We start from the raw sequence: 17,504 nt of genomic DNA on the forward strand, positions 1-17,504 counted from the left end.
CCTTTGCAATTTGGGTAGTGTAGGTTTAGGTATGATCTTGCAGACCCAACTCTGTTTCTTGTTCCACAGCAGCACGCAAAAACCCCGGGATTCTATTTATGGCGCCTTAATTTCCATGCGGAAATTGAAGCGTATTTAATAACAATGCACATAACTTAATTGGTAAGCTAGCTAATCAGCACTGTTAATTGGTTGTTAAGCAATTATCAACACTAATTGGCATTAAAATTTATGCACACAACTCGCTAAGCATATTCTGTAACATGGTGCACCTAAATTCTAAGTTGAAAGGGGGCATGGGCATGGCCATGGGCGGGGTGTGAGTATTTCTATGCATATTATAGAATTCACCCGCTCTGCACCTAATTTAAATGTCGGGATTTACATCACGTAAAACGTGGCTTAAATGACCACAACTACATTTGGTCATATGGAAAGGCACTCGCTGTATTCTATATACCGCATGGAAATTTAAGCCTGTTCTATAAAATATAGGCATATTTTAGAGAATACGCCTAAGTATATTTTTTTTCTGTGCGGAATTTTAAGGCACACCATACATAGAATCTAGCCCAATATGTGGGAACGCCCCAATACAACCATGATCATCCCATAGCTGAACCCCCTTTTTGGATCCATACATAAATTTGTGTGTGTAAATTTTAATTAATGCCAATTAGCGCTGATAACTGATTGTTACGGTCCAATTATTAGCACTAATTGGCTCGTTATTCAATTAAATTGCACATGTAAGAGATCTATGATTCTGGATTGCATTGGCCAGATGTTCCTTTTCCGCAATGAATGAAATGAAGATTCACAAACATTCCAAGATGGTATCACCTGGTTAGTAACACCAAAAATGATCAGCTACCTACAAGGTAAAACAGTATCAACAGAACATATAATTGGTTCTATTCTCAGAGACGGTCCACCTATCAACTTAAACTCTTCAAAACGTGTAGACCAAGGAGTGATTTGGTACCTACCAATGGAAGTAGAATGGGAAGACATACAATATCACTACATACAGCAACTAGCGGGGACAAATTAGACCAGTTCAAGGAATTCATAGCTGGCTACCAAAGTGGAAAAAGCTCCAATGCCACACTGTAATAATACTATCACTACTTATCATTTCTAAAGCGCTACTAGACGTACGCAGCGCTGTACACTTGAACATGAAGAGACAGTCCCTGCAATAGGGTCTATAATCCCTACCAACAAAACAAATGAATTTAAAAAACAGAATTGCGCATGCTCTCAGGAAGGAGAGTCTTTTCCAGAAAATCTGCTGAGAAAAAAGGCAAGCAGAGCCCTGAGGAGCGGGATTCTGGAAGGAAGGAAGGTTTCAGAGTGCCACCCACTGTAGACTACAAACGAAAGAGTAGATACATATAAGGGAAGTGCCTGAAAACTCATTTTTTATTAAGCAGAAATGGAAATTCAGTTGTTTTACTCACCCACCATCTCAAACTACTCATATTTGGGAATAAAGCTTGAATTTTCCTTGAAGAGTTACTGAAATTTGGGGCTGGGGACTGGCATCACATAGGAAGAACCAACTAGGAAGCAAGAAAGATGTGGCTCTGACCATAATTCCCCAAAGACTTTGGAAACATACAGGGAAGAGAGCTTTTTGCAAGTGTGGCCAGAACAAGGAAGCAGGAGCCAACACCATGAACCTATGAGGGCCTAACCCTTTGGACCTTCCAAAATCCTTGAAGTTGAGGAGGCAGAACAAGCATATGAATGGACAGCAGAGGTGATAAAACGATAAGAGGATAGAATGAAAAAGTGTGAATCTCAACCAGCTGGAGAGAGGAGCAGGACAAATAAAGCAGGGGCGTATCTGTGTGGGGCCACAGGGGCCTGGGCCCCCGCAGATTTCGCCCTGGACCCCCCTACCGCCGTCAACCCTCCCCCGCCTACCGCCGTCACCTACCCCCGCCGAGGTCTGCTTCCTCCGGTCCGGTGCCTTTAAAAATATTACTTCAGCTGGCGGGGGACGTCAGACTCAGTCCAAAACTGAGGGATGCAGGCAGGCAGTTTTCAATAGCACGAGGATGGAAAAACGTCTTAAAACAAGACCTCGGCTGGGCTGGCGGGGGTTGGGGGTCCCCCGCCAGCTGAAGTAATATTTTTAAAGGCACCGGACCGGAGGAAGCGGACCACGGCGGGGGTAGGTGACGGCAGTAGGCGGGGGAGGGTTGACGGCGGTGGGGGGGCGGCGGCTGGGGGGGCCTATAATGTGCCCCCTCACTCTAGCCCCTGCCCCCCCTACCGCCGAACCTCAGATACACCCCTGAAATAAAGGAAACTATGGTCTAACCCGTAGCTATAACACCAGGAGAAAAGCACTTATAATTGTGCGCACACACACAAATACCCAATCTATTATAATTTACAATGTGGAACAATTGCTAAATAAATATGTCACCAGAACACACAGTGTTTGCATTAGTATCACCTGGGTCAATATTATCATTTGTAGGAGAAACATGAAAACCTACTCTGTTTGGAATAAGTCTGTGGTTTTCTCACTGGCTTCCATGTTTATAATAAAGATTATGATGTTGATGGTTTAGATGCTTTTCCAAAGAGTCTGGAGCCTTTATTATTGTTTGATTTTCCCAAAGCATCATGGGACAGGTGGTTCTTTTAATGTTGTTTGTTCTTGGGGTTTGTTTTTTTTTTTTTGGCATCCAGATGAAAAGTGAAGCATGCATTTAACTCATCAATCTTTCCACTTTAATTATTATCAAATGTTTCCTCCTTAGACAGAGAATGGGAGAAATGTTTGTTAAATAAAATCCTATCAGTACAAGACAGGCAAGTGGGATTCACAGTCAACAGCAATCAAAGAAGATGGCAGATCACAAGGGTGGAAATATCCAAAAATATACACTTATCGAGGAATAATATTTATATTAGCTCTTCAGATAACTACATATGTCAAAGAGACTGAATGTTTTTATAATCACAATAAACCAAACCTAAATAAATATAAAATAAAACAAACCCTTAACACATAAATATAATTTATAAATGGTGCTCAGAATTCTATAGTGGTCTCATCTGGCACAGCTCAAAGAGCTTCAATGGCTGATATCACTGCACTCAATCATTGAACCATCCATTAATCAGATCTTTCAATTCAATAAAGAAAAGAAATGGTCACTTATCTGATTGAGGGGCCCTTTTACTAAGCCGCGTAGGCGCCTACGAACACCCGGCCCTTGCGGTAATTTCAATTTTGGCGTGCGTCTGCTACTTGCATCTAAAACATATTTTTATTTTCTGGCGCATGAAACGGACTGCCCAGATTCTTTACCGCTAGATCAATGGCTGGCGGTAAGGTCTCAGACCCAAAATGGACGCACGGCAATTTTGATTTTGCCGAGTCCATTTTCGGCAAAAACAACATGCCTTTTTTACAGGCGCACTAAAAAATGGATTGGCGCGCGCCCAAAACCCACGCCTACACTACCGCATGCCATTTTTCAGCACGCCTTTGTAAAAGGACCCCTGAGTTGCTCCTAATTACTTCAACTTGTTTGACGATATCACAAAGGAGACCACCAAAAAAACTTTTTTCTGTCCAAAATATACGCAAACATTTCGTGATGAGTGATAGTGTCAAACCACCCTCAAAATCCAAATCCAAAAATCTAAAATGCTGCAGCTCAAGAAATTGCAAACTCTGATGCTTGAAAAGTCATCAAAATCTGAAGGCGCTCGCTCACACTAAATCCAATTTCGTTTGCTGACTGCTGCAATCACAATACCAGTATTTTCATCAATGCAAAAATGACAAACAGATCCCAATGTTTGTAACCGTAAGCAAAATTCTCCAGAAGTCACTGATGATCTCTGTAGAAAGGGCAGGGACTTAATCAACGCAAGCTTATGACCTCCACTTGCAAGCTTTACCAAGGTTGAAGGAGTAGCGAAATTAAAGGAATTAAAGCACTCTCGGCAGCGCTCCTCAAGAAGCTATGCGTGAAACAGTGGCGCTCTGTAGAGCGAACCAATAGGACCTTGCACTGGTCCAGATAAGTGTCCTAACGTTTAAATATAGAAGTTCTATATAAATAAGAAAAAACTAGGAGTCAAAACAAATTTAGGGAGTCAAAACTAGGAATCAAAACTAATTTAGGGAGTCAAAACTAATTTATGGAGTCAACATTAATTTAGGGAGTCAAAACTAGAAATCAAAACTAATTTAGGGAGTCAATATTAATTTAGGAAGTCAATATTAATTTAGGGAGTCAAAATGATTGTCAAAACAAATTTAGGGAGTCAAAACTAATTTAGGGAGTGAAAATGGATGTCAAAAATAATTTAGGGAGTCAAAACTAATTTAGGGAGTCAAAACAAATTTAGGGAGTCAAAACTAGGAATAAAAACTAATTTAGGGATTCAAAACTAATTTAGGGAGTCAAAATGGGTGTCAAAACTAATTTAGGGAGTCAAAACTAAGTTAGGGAGTCAAAATGGGAGTCAAAACTAATTTAGGGAGGAATGGGTGTCAAAACTAATTTAGGGAGTCAAAACTAGGAATCAAAACTAATTTAGGGAGTCAAAATTAATTTAGGGAGTCAAAATGGGAGTCAAAACTAATTTAGGGAGTAAAAACTAATTTAGGGAGTCAAAACTAGGAATCAAATCTAATTTAGGGAGTCAAAACTAATTTAAGGAGTCAAAATGGGAGTCAAAACTAGGAATCAAAACTAATTTAGGGATTCAAAACTAATTTAGGGAGTCAAAATGGGTGTCAAAACTAATTTAGGGAGTCAAAATGGGAGTCAAAACTAATTTAGGGAGGAATGGGTGTCAAAACTAATTTAGGGAGTCAAAACTAGGAATCAAAACTAATTTAGGGAGTCAAAATTAATTTAGGGAGTCAAAATGGGAGTCAAAACTAATTTAGGGAGTAAAAACTAATTTAGGGAGTCAAAACTAGGAATCAAATCTAATTTAGGGAGTCAAAACTAATTTAAGGAGTCAAAATGGGAGTCAAAACTAGGAATCAAAACTAATTTAGGGAGTCAAAACAAATTTAGGGAGTCAATATTAATTTAGGGAGTCAAAACTAATTTAGGAAGTCAAAATGGGAGTCAAAACTAATTTAGGGAGTCAAAAGTAATTTAGGGAGTCAAAACTAGGAATCAAAACTAATTTAGGGAGTCAAAATTAATTTAGGGAGTCAAAATGGGAGTCAAAACTAATTTAGGGAGTCAAAACTAGGAATCAAATCTAATTTAGGGAGTCAAAACTAATTTAGGAAGTCAAAATGGGAGTCAAAACTAATTTAGGGAGTCAAAACTAGGAATCAAAACTAATTTAGGGAGTCAAAACAAATTTAGGGAGTCAATATTAATTTAGGGAGTCAAAACTAATTTAGGAAGTCAAAATGGGAGTCAAAACTAGGAATCAAAACTAATTTAGGTAGTCAATATTAATTTAGGGAGTCAAAACTAGAAATCAAAACTAATTTAGGGAGTCAATATTAATTTAGGAAGTCAAAATGATTGTCAAAACAAATTTAGGGAGTCAAAACTAATTTAGGGAGTGAAAATGGATGTCAAAACTAATTTAGGGAGTCAAAACAAATTTAGGGAGTCAAAACTAGGAATAAAAACTAATTTAGGGAGTCAAAACTAGGAATCAAAACTAATTTAGGTAGTCAAAACTAATTTAGGGAGTCAATATTAATTTAGGGAGTCAAAACTAGAAATCAAAACTAATTTAGGGAGTCAATATTAATTTAGGAAGTCAAAATGATTGTCAAAACAAATTTAGGGAGTCAAAACTAATTTAGGGAGTGAAAATGGATGTCAAAACTAATTTAGGGAGTCAAAACTAAGTTAGGGAGTCAAAACTAGGAGAAAAAACTAATTTAGGGAGTCAAAACTAATTTAGGGAGTCAAAACTAGGAATCAAAACTAATTTAGGGAGTCAATATTAATTTAGTGAGTCAAAACTAATTTAGGAAGTCAAAATTGGAGTCAAAACTAATTTAGGGAGTCAAAACTAGGAATCAAAACTAATTTAGGTAGTCAAAACTAATTTAGGGAGTCAAAACGGGTGTCAAAACTAATTTAGGGAGTCAAAACTAATTTAGGGAGTCAAAATGGGTGTCAAAACTAATTTAGGGAGTCAAAACTAAGGGAGTCAAAACTAGGAGAAAAAACTAATTTAGGCGGTCAAAACTAATTTAGGGAGTCAAAATGGGTGTCAAAACTAATTTAGGGAGTCAAAACTAGGAGAAAAAACTAATTTAGGCGGTCAAAACTAATTTAGGAAGTCAAAACTAGGAATCAAAACTAATTTAGGGAGTCAAAACTAGAAATCAAAACTAAATTAGGGAGTCAAAACTAATTTAGGGAGTCAAAATGGATGTCAAAACTAATTTAGGGAGTCACAACTAATTTAGGGAGTCAAAATTAGGAATCAAAACTAATTTAGGGAGTCAAAACTAATTTAGGGAGTCAAAACTAGGAATCAAAACTAATTTAGGGAGTCAAAACTAATTTAGGGAGTCACTATTAATTTAGTGAGTCAAAACTAATTTAGGAAGTCAAAATGGGAGTCAAAACAAATTTAGGGAGTCAAAACTAATTTAGGGAGTCAAAATGGATGTCAAAACTAATTTAGGGAGTCAAAACTAAGTTAGAGAGTCAAAACTAGGAGAACAAACTAATTTAGGGAGTCAAAACTAATTCAGGGAATCAATATTAATTTAGGGAGTCAAAACTAGAAATCAAAACTAATTTAGGGAGTCAATATTAATTTAGTGAGTCAAAACTAATTTAGGAAGTCAAAATGGGAGTCAAAACAAATTTAGGGAGTCAAAACTAATTTAGAGAGTGAAAATGGATGTCAAAACTAATTTAGGGAGTCAAAACTAGGAATCAAAACTAATTTAGGGAGTCAAAATGGATGTCAAAACTAATTTAGGGAGTCAAAACAAATTTAGGGAGTCAAAACTAGGAGAAAAAACTAATTTAGGCGGTCAAAACTAATTTAGGGAGTCAAAACTAATTTAGGGCGTCAAAACTAGGAATCAAAACTAATTTAGGGAGTCAAAATGGGTGTCAAATCTAATTTAGAGAGTCAAAACTAAGTTAGGGAGTCAGAACTAGGAGAAAAAACTAATTTAGGTGGTCAAAACTAATTTAGGGAGTCAAAACTAATTTAGGGAGTCAAAATGGGTGTCAAAACTAATTTAGGGAGTCAAAACTAGATATCAAAACTAATTTAGGCGGTCACAACTAATTTAGGGAGTCAAAAGTAGGAATCAAAACAAATTTAGGGAGTCAATATTAATTTAGGGAGTCAAAATGGGAGTCAAAACTATTTTAGGGAGTCAAAACTAATTTAGGGAGTGAAAATGGATGTCATAACTAATTTAGGGAGTCAAAACTAAGTTAGAGAGTCAAAACTAAAAGAACAAACTAATTTAGGGAGTCAAAACTAATTTAGGGAGTCAAAACTAGGAATCAAAACTAATTTAGGGAGTCAAAACTAATTTAGGGAGTCAAAATGGATGTCAAAACTAATTTAGGTAGTCAAAACTAATTTAGGGAGTCAATATTAATTTAGGGAGTCAAAACTAGAAATCAAAACTAATTTAGGGAGTCAAAACTAATTTAGGAAGTCAAAATGGGAATCAAAACAAATTTAGGGAGTCAAAACTAATTTAGGGAGTCAAAATGGATGTCAAAACTAATTTAGGGAGTCAAAACTGAGTTAGAGAGTCAAACCTAGGAGAACAAACTAATTTAGGGAGTCAAAACTAGGAATCAAAACTAATTTAGGGAGTCAAAACTAATTTAGGGAGTCAATATTAATTTAGTGAGTCAAAACTAATTTAGGAAGTCAAAATGGATGTCAAAACTAATTTAGGGAGTGAAAACAAATTTTGAGAGTCAAAACTAGGAATCAGAATTTAGGGAGTCAAAACTAATTTAGGGAGTCAAAATGGGATTCAAAACTAATTTAGGGAGTCAAAACTAATCTAGGGAGTCAAAATGGGAGTCAAAACTAAGTTAGGGAGTCAAAATGGATGTCAAAACTAATTTAGGGAGTCAAAACTAATTTAGGGAGTCAAAACTAGGAGAACAAACTAATTTAGGGAGTCAAAATGGGATTCAAAACTAATTTAGGGAGTAAAAACTAATTTAGGGAGTCAAAATGGATGTCAAAACTAATTTAGGGAGTCAAAACTAAGTTAGAGAGTCAAAACTAGGAGAACAAACTAATTTAGGGAGTCAAAATGGGTGTCAAAACTAATTTAGGGAGTAAAAACTAATTTAGGGAGGCAAAATGGGAGTCAAAACTAATTTAGGGAGTCAAAACTAGGAATCAAAAGTAATTTAGGGAGTCAAAACTAATTTAGGGAGTCAATATTAATTTAGTGAGTCAAAATTAATTTAGGAAGTCAAAATGGGAGTCAAAACAAATTTAGGGAGTCAAAACTAATTTAGGGAGTCAAAATGGATGTCAAAACTAATTTAGGGAGTCAAAACTAAGTTAGAGAGTCAAAACTAGGAGAACAAACTAATTTAGGGAGTCAAAACTAATTTAGGGAGTCAAAATGGGTGTCAAAACTAACTAATTTAGGGAGTCAAAACTAGAAAAAGGCAATATGAAATAGATGAAAGAATTTAAAAGAAGATATTTAAGGAGGTTTTTTTTAAGACTAATGATGAGGCTCGCCCAGTAGGAGTCCCTTACAATAGGGCAGGTACTGAGCTACCGAAATCTAATTCCTCCTTCTTTTGAAATATTGAACATTGCACTTAGTATTATTTGGACAACTTGTGTTTTATATTGTACTAGCAGTTGAGCCCGTAAAAACGGGCTGGTATTGGGGTTTTCCTTCCCCCTCCCTCCCCCCCTTCACCCGGCCCGGGCCCTCTCTTCGTTATTCAACTTACAGCAGCGGCAAAACAGCAGCAAGCAGCAGCTCCCGTTGGCCTTCCTTCACTGCCTGTGCCTCGCCCTCGTGTGACGTCACGTCGGCGAGGGCGGGGCACAGGCAGGGAAGGAAGGCCGACGGGAGCTGAAGCTGAGCTGCTTGCTGCTGTTTCGGCGCTGCTGTAAGTTGAATAACGAAGAGAGGGCCCGGGCCGGGTGAAGGGGGGGCGGTGGCGACTCCGGGGGGGGGGGGGGCGGTAGCGGCTACCTTGGGGGGGGGAGCGGTAGCGACGTCAGCGGTTCCCTCCCTCCCTCACAGTTTCCCTCTCTGTCCCGCCCCCTCCCCCCGTCATCACGTATTGACGTGGGGGCGGGGCAGAGAAGGTCTCTACTGCGCATTTGCGGTGAGTACGGTCACTCGCCGTTTATATGTTTGATTAGATTATTCCATAGAACAAGTTTACTGCCCCAAATACGTTGTAATCAGAAAAAGTATTTCCATGATAATTTCATCAAGTGTCCCCTGGTTTTTGCACTTTTTGAAAGAGTGAAAATTTGATTCATTTTTACCCATTCTATTCCACTCAGGATTTTGTACTGCTGTGCCACTTTGGTGCACCCTTACAGAATAGTGCTTAGGGGGGAATATTGGCATTAAACGCGCATGCTGTATGCATTTCTGCCATTGTTCTGTAAGAGAAGGAACTGCGTGTTCTTTGAAATTGGCTTTTCTTGGAGTATTAATCATTCAAGTACTCGATATACTGTTGGAAGACTCCTGAAGAAGGCGCTACGGCGCCGAAACACGGCTGTGTTGAGTCAACCTATTATCTATATATATAAAACTCACCCTCAACGTTCTATTGGCTGCTGACGTCACTGAAGCCAAGGTTCGTATGTTCGAAGCTCTGAAGCCTCGAAAATCACAGTCTGTGGCCCCGCCCTCGCGTCAAACGTTATGACGTTGAGGGCGGAGCACATTCTCAGCTCCAACGTTGTACTCCACTGTAGCTCTACTCCGCCCTCGCGTCAAAACGCGATGACGTCGAGGGCGGAGCACACGTTACTTTGGCAGGTCAGTGGGGTGGGGGGACCTTCGGCGGAGGCTGCAGGGGGGCCGCCGACACATGGAGACACAACGGGACGGAAGGGAGCCTTGCTAGCGCCCGTTTCATTGCGATTTGAAACGGGCCTTCGTTACTAGTAATAAATATTATACTTTTTTTCAAATATACGTCTCCCCTATTGATTGGAAAGAGCCTACCTTCCCCCACTCTTTTCTTTTTCTCCCTATATTGTTTCGAGGGGATTAAGTGCACCTCCACACTTCGTGTGGCTTCCTTTTTTAGAATACAATTCTCAGAGTCTGGTGTTCACAGTCTCCATCTGCTGGTAGGAGTGCATAACACAGGGGCGTAGCTACGGGTGGGCCTGGCTGGGCCCAGGCCCACCCAATTTCAGCCCAGGCCCGCCCAGCGCCAGCGCCAGCCCCCTTTGCCGGCCACTGCTGCTTTTCCAGTTGAGCAGCAGGGCCGGCGCTACAAAAAGAAGAAGCGCTAACGGCGCTAAGGACAAGAAATGTTAAAAAAAAAAAAGCGCGGCACCGGCAGGCACTGTCTCGGCAGCCGTGAGGCATTGGCTGCTGGCTCGCAGGCTCCTCCCGTCAGACTCCCGTGCAGGACGTCAGACTCACAGAAACAGAAGCCTGCGCAGCCACATTGCTGATTTGCAAGGGCAGGCTTCTATATGGAATGTTACTAGTGGAGGAGTAGCCTAGTGGTTAGAGCACCGGTCTTGTAATCCAGAGGTTGCCAGTTCAAATTCCGCTGCTGCTCCTTGTGATCTTGGGCAAGTCACTTAATCTTCCATTGCCTCGGGTACAAATTTAGATTGTGAGTCCTTCAGGGACAGAGAAATACCCAGTATATCTGAATGCGACTCACCTTGAGCTACTACTGAAAAAGGTGTGAGCAAAATCCAAATAAATAAATTATATATCAGTGTAAGAACTCTGTGCATTTACACATACAAATGTAAGCATCCCATTATAGAATTGTCTGCTATATGTAGAACTGGATGGGCTTTTGGGCTTCAAATATAAACAGGACCCTGCAGCAGTCATAGCACTGATGCAGAGGGAACAGAGAACCATCACATACTGGCACTTCAAACTACATCTAAAAAGATAACATTCAATGGAGTCAGGTCAGGTGCACTGAAATGCCTGCTGTCAAGGGATCAGAATAACTTAGAAACAAATAAATTACCAGGCTTCGGAAACTAACTGGAGCATAGCAATACCTGTAGGTTTCCAGGGTAATGCTAGGATACTATCAGCTCTAATACTCTCTACCCAACAGATAATAAAAACTCCAGATTTCCACCTAGACAGGATTTTAGATAGTGCTGGGGAGGAGCCGGCTGTCTTGGTACATGACATAGCAAAATGTGGGAGAGAGGTTCTGGAAGCCAAATTTAGGCTCTTAGGGAAGTCTTGCCTCACCAATCTAATGCATTTTTTTTGAGGGGGTAAGCAAACATGTGGACAATGGGGAGCCGGTTGATATTGTATATCTGGATTTTCAGAAGGCGTTTGACAAAGTGCCGCACGAAAGACTCCTGAAGAAATTGCAGAGTCATGGAATCGGAGGTAGGGTATTATTATGGATTAAGAACTGGTTGAAAGATAGGAAGCAGAGAGTAGGATTGCGTGGCCAGTATTCTCAGTGGAGGAGGGTAGTTAGTGGGGTCCCGCAGGGGTCTGTGCTGGGTCCGTTGCTTTTTAATGTATTTATAAATGACCTAGAGATGGGAATAACTAGTGAGGTAATTAAATTCGCCGATGACACAAAATTATTCAGGGTCGTCAAGTCGCAGGAGGAATGTGAACAATTACAGGAGGACCTTGCGAGACTGGGAGAATGGGCGTGCAAGTGGCAGATGAAGTTCAATGTTTACAAGTGCAAAGTGATGCATGTGGGTAAGAGGAACCCGAATTATAGCTACGTCTCGCAAGGTTCCGCGTTAGGAGTTACGGATCAAGAAAGGGATCTGGGTGTCGTCGTCGATGATACGCTGAAACCTTCTGCTCAGTGTGCTGCTGCGGCTAGGAAAGCGAATAGAATGTTGGGTGTTATTAGGAAGGGTATGGAGTCCAGGTGTGCGGATGTTATAATGCCGTTGTATCGCTCCATGGTGCGACCGCACCTGGAGTATTGTGTTCAGTACTGGTCTCCGTATCTCAAAAAAGATATAGTAGAATTGGAAAAGGTACAGCGAAGGGCGACGAAAATGATAGTGGGGATGGGACGACTTTCCTATGAAGAGAGGCTGAGAAGGCTAGGGCTTTTCAGCTTGGAGAAGAGACGGCTGAGGGGAGATATGATAGAAGTGTATAAAATAATGAGTGGAATGGATCGGGTGGATGTGAAGCGACTGTTCACGCTATCCAAAAATACTAGGACTAGAGGGCATGAGTTGAAGCTACAGTGTGGTAAATTTAAAACGAATCGGAGAAAATTTTTCTTCACCCAACGTGTAATTAGACTCTGGAATTCGTTGCCGGAGAACGTGGTACGGGCGGTTAGCTTGACGGAGTTTAAAAAGGGGTTAGATAGATTCCTAAAGGACAAGTCCATAGACCGCTATTAAATGGACTTGGAAAAATTCCGCATTTTTAGGTATAACTTGTCTGGAATGTTTTTACGTTTGGGGAGCGTGCCAGGTGCCCTTGACCTGGATTGGCCACTGTCGGTGACAGGATGCTGGGCTAGATGGACCTTTGGTCTTTCCCAGTATGGCACTACTTATGTACTTATGTACTTATGTAGAAAGCTCAAATCCAGATCCTCTAGGGTAGCATTTTCTGAAATGCTGCCCGTTCCACGCGCAGGGCCCAAGAGACAGGCAGAGCTCCGTAGTCTCAATGCGTGGATGAGACGATGGTGCAGGGAGGAGGGTTTTAGATTTGTTAGGAACTGGGCAACATTCTGGGGAAGGGGGAGCCTATTCCGAAAGGATGGGCTCCTCCTTAAAAAGGGTGGGACTAGGCTGCTGGCATTGGCATTTAAAAAGGAGATAGAGCAGCTTTTAAACTAGAAGCGGGGGGGGGGGGGGGGGGGGGGGGAGCAGGTCGACAGTTGCTCAAAAGCGCATGGTTCGGGATAAGGTATCTTTCAAAGATATCACCAAAACAGGGAAGATAGGGTATCCTGATAGTGAGGTTGCAAAGGAGACCGTAGTAAATCAGGTGTCCTTAAATAAAAATCAGACAAAATATTGCAAATTAAGACTGTCAAGTACTAAGCATGATGTAAATAGGAACAACAAACATACTTTGAAATGTCTATGTGCGAATGCCAGGAGCCTAAGAAATAAGATGGGAGAGTTAGAATATATTGCACTAAATGAAAAATTAGATATAATAGGCATCTCTGAGACCTGGTGGAAGGAGGCTAACCAGTGGTACACTGTCATACCGGGGTACAAATTATATCGTAGTGATAGGGTGGATCGAATTGGTGGAGGGGTAGCATTGTATATTAAGGAGAGCCTTGATTCAAATAGATTGAAAATTCTGCAGGAAACAAAACACAGTGTGGCAAGTGAACCACTTGCCTCATGGCCATTTCGGAGGTGGCGGTAAGGGCTCCCATGCTAACCTGGTGGTATCTGGGCAGCGCATGGCACTGCCCAATTACCGCCAGGTACACACTGGTGCTACACAAATTTTAAATATTTTTGCAGTGCCAGAAACGACACACGCTGGGGGAAGGAACTATCGCTGGCCTGCTGTGGTAGCCTAGCAGTATTTCCCTTTCAGCGAACGGTAATCCCGCATTGGGCTTACTGCCACTTCGTAAAAGGGTCCCTCGATTATAAAAAAAATTCATCATGGTGAAAGAGATGCCTACGTTTCACAAACACAAGATGAAGAAGGTCTTGCATAAAATCACAGGATGAATTTCAAATAGTTGCAGCTGAGCAGCCGACAAGACAGAAAAACCTGATGAAAAGTCAATTTCATTTTCCTAAACAGATGATAAAAATAGATGATATTTCTCTGCAGATTTGTCTGCTTAGTCTGCCAGTCAATTGCATCTGTTTGAAAGCTCATCCCATAATTTAGGTAGAGACATAGCTTGAATAATGTTATTTATTTATAGGGATTTATCAACCACCTTTATGAAAGGATTCACCCAAGGCAATGAACAGCAGGTACAGCTTGACATAAAACTTATAATTTTGTTATAAGCATAACAATAGTAAAATTGCTAAATATAAGTACAGATGCAGTCAATCAGGAGATGGCAAATTGAATCCTAGTAATAGGATTAACATGAAACAGTATCAGATATATCCAAAAATATAATCACTTGGAAACTGTAGCAAGTAACCTGCTATATATTAGTACAAACAAACCTTTTCCATAGATGGGAAGGCGGTAGAATTAGAGGACATGAAATGAGATTGAAGGGGGGCAGACTCAAGAAAAATGTCAGGAAGTATTTTTTCACGGAGAGAGTGGTGGATTCTTGGAATGCCCTCCCGCGGGAGGTGGTGGAGATGAAAACGGTAACGGAATTCAAACATGCGTGAGATAAACATAAAGGAATCCTGTTCAGAAGGAAGGGATCCTCAGAAGCTTAGCTGAGATTGGGTGGTTAGGAGGCGGGGCTAGTGGTTCGGAGGCATGGGTAGTGCTGGGCAAGACTTCTATGGTCTGCGCCCTGAAAATGGCAGCTACAAATCAAGGTAAGGTTTACGCAAAAAATTGCACATATGAGTTTATCTTGTTGGGCAGACTGGATGGACCGTGCAGGTCTTTTTCTGCTGTCATCTACTATGTATGTTACATAGGAGGAAAAACCTTTAGAAGCACCTTTCACCACTAACAAAGCGGGCAGAAAGGCTAGGGCTTCTTCATCATCGGAATAAGAACATTCTCTTGACGTCACACGCCGTCAAATCCCCACCAATGAAACATTACCATTTAAATTTTGAAATGTTTGTTCGTGAATAGATCCCGCCCATGGTAATGTTCTTATTCCGCCATGTTTGTAATGTTTGCCGCCCTTCATGCTTCCGTCGGCAGTCTGAACGGAGAGTAAGCTGTATGGAAATGTTATTGTAAGATGTTGTGAAGTGTTTTAAGTTGTTACTGATTCGTGTTTGCTCTTTCAGCAGAATTATTAGACCGGAGGTTCTGAAGCAGCTGTGGCGAAACGAAGGCCAACGTTAACCACGGTTCTATTTTTGGAGAAGCCTATGAGAAGCTAAGTACCTTCTCGAGTTTTTTTACAAACAATTTTCAACATCTGCATTTGTAAAGAAATATTGAGATAACTTTACTTTGATGAATGCTTCTAATGAAAATAAAATAAAAAATTCTGGAGGTTTTTTTCCGATGATGAAGAAGCCCTAGCCCTTCTGCCCGCTTTGTTAGTGGTGAAAGGTGCTTCTAAAGGTTTTTCCTCCTATGTACTAATATATAGCAGGTTACTTGCTACAGTTTCCAAGTGATTATATTTTTGGATTTATCCTGTTTTGGAAACTCTCCCTATATTCTTTTCTAGCTACAGTATCAGATATACACACATTTAACAGCACTGTAAAACAATATATAACAGAAATATTGTATTTAAATTTAGCTCACCGCTTTTTTTAGAAGTAACTCAAGGTGAGTTACGGTCAAGTAAATTAGGTATTTCCCTAATTTTGTACCTGAGACAATGAAGGGTTAAGTGATTTGCCCAAGATTTGCCAGGGAATGTGGTAAAGGCGGTTAGCATAGCAGGGTTTAAAAAAAGGTTTGGACGGCTTCCTAAAGGAAAAGTCCATAAACCATTATTAAATTGACTTGGGGAAAATCCACTGCCTATTTCTGGGATAAGCAGCATAAAATGATTTGAACTTTTTAGGGATCTTGCCAGGTATTTGTGACCAGGATTGGCCACTGTTGGAAACAGAATGCTGGGCTTGATGGACCTTTGGTCTGTCCCAGTATGGCAATACTTATACACTAATGTAAGATCAAAAGGCGCAGCAGAAGGATTTGAACAGGGGCTTCCTTGATTGATAGTCTGGTGCTCCAATCACTAGGCTACTCTTTCACTTCACTCAACAGAATACGAATGATACCATAATAGGGAACATGGAAGAACAGTTACAGAGGACCAAACTTATGGAATAAATTGTCAAAAAACATTAGGAGTATTACCTGTTACACTGTTTTTAGGAGGGCGATTAAGACTTTTTTTTTTATTTGCCCAATATTTGAAGGATTCTTGAGTGTGTAGCAGGAGAATTGATTTCTGTATGTTGACTGGAATATTTTTGGGACATAGTAACATAGTAAATGACGGCAGAAAAAGACCTGCATGGTACATCCAGTCTGCCCAACAAGACAAACTCATATGTGCTACTTTTTGTGTATACCCTACTTTGATTTGTACCTGTCCTCTTCAGGGCACAGACCGTATAAGTCTGTCCAGCACTATCCTCGCCTCCCAACCACCAGCCCCGCCTCCCAACCACCAGCCCCGCCTCCCACCACTGGCTCTGGCACAGACCGTATAAGTCTGCCCAGCACTATCCTCTCCTCCCACCACCGGCTGGCTCTGCCACCCAATCTCAGCTAAGCTCCTTAGGATCCATTCCTTCTGAATAGGATTCCTTTATGTTTATCCCACGCGTGTTTGAATTCTGTTACCGTTTTCATTTCCACCACCTCCCGCAGTAGGGCATTCCAAGCATCCACTACTCTATAGTAGACCTCCAATCTATTTATTTTATATTGTGATCTGACATGATTGCTTGATTGTTGTATGTTTTTGTAATTCTAAGGGATTTACCCTGTTTTTATTTTATATTGTGATCTGCCTTGAGCCTTTTTGGGTTAAGCGTAATAAAAATGTTCAGATTAGATTAGATATAACAGACATGATACTCAAGACAGTACAATACAAATGAAACAACTTAACAGGCACACATGATAACATTCAAATAACAAAGACGCAACGGTAACACCATTTATACAATACAATTAAAACATCTTAACGTGTAACCAAGGGGGCAGGTACAGTTGAGACGTAGACGGACAAGATGGGTAGTACAAATTCATTGGGATAAGTAGATGGGTGGCTGAACAGAAGGAAAATTATATATACAGTTAAATAAGATATATGACCTTGTCTAAGTTACAGGATGTGCAGTAAGCTAGTCCAGATCTTGACTATGCTGAATGAATGGATAATCTGTTGCCAAATGTATTAAAGTCTTTAGAAAGAGCCAGGTTTTCACCTATTTCCCAAAGTAGAGGAAGTCTTGAGTTTACTACTACTACTACTACCCAGTGCATTATTTCTAGCAAAAAAGGTGCCGGTACTCAAATGCCAGACCATCCTTCAGGGATGGGGGTGATCACTGAGGGACCCACCCCACAATAGCCAGGCCCCCCTGCAACCAGTCACAGAATCTATGACAAGGCAGAACTGGTGTGTAGAGCCTGAGTTCTTTCTTTAAAACTTAGGGACCATTGGTCAATTTTAGTAGACAATGGAAAAGGTGCCGGTACTCAG

The 17,504-nt window shown here is 40.6% G+C and overlaps 1 protein-coding gene across 1 annotated transcript in view; it reads right to left on the reverse strand.

The window, feature by feature from the left end:
* Positions 1-17,504, reverse strand: part of SGSM1 (small G protein signaling modulator 1) — a 276,394-nt gene that overhangs the window by 211,370 nt on the left and 47,520 nt on the right. The window lies entirely within an intron of this gene.

The sequence above is a fragment of the Microcaecilia unicolor genome, chromosome 11 (genome assembly GCF_901765095.1).
Source record: "Microcaecilia unicolor chromosome 11, aMicUni1.1, whole genome shotgun sequence".
NCBI lineage: Eukaryota > Metazoa > Chordata > Amphibia > Gymnophiona > Siphonopidae > Microcaecilia > Microcaecilia unicolor.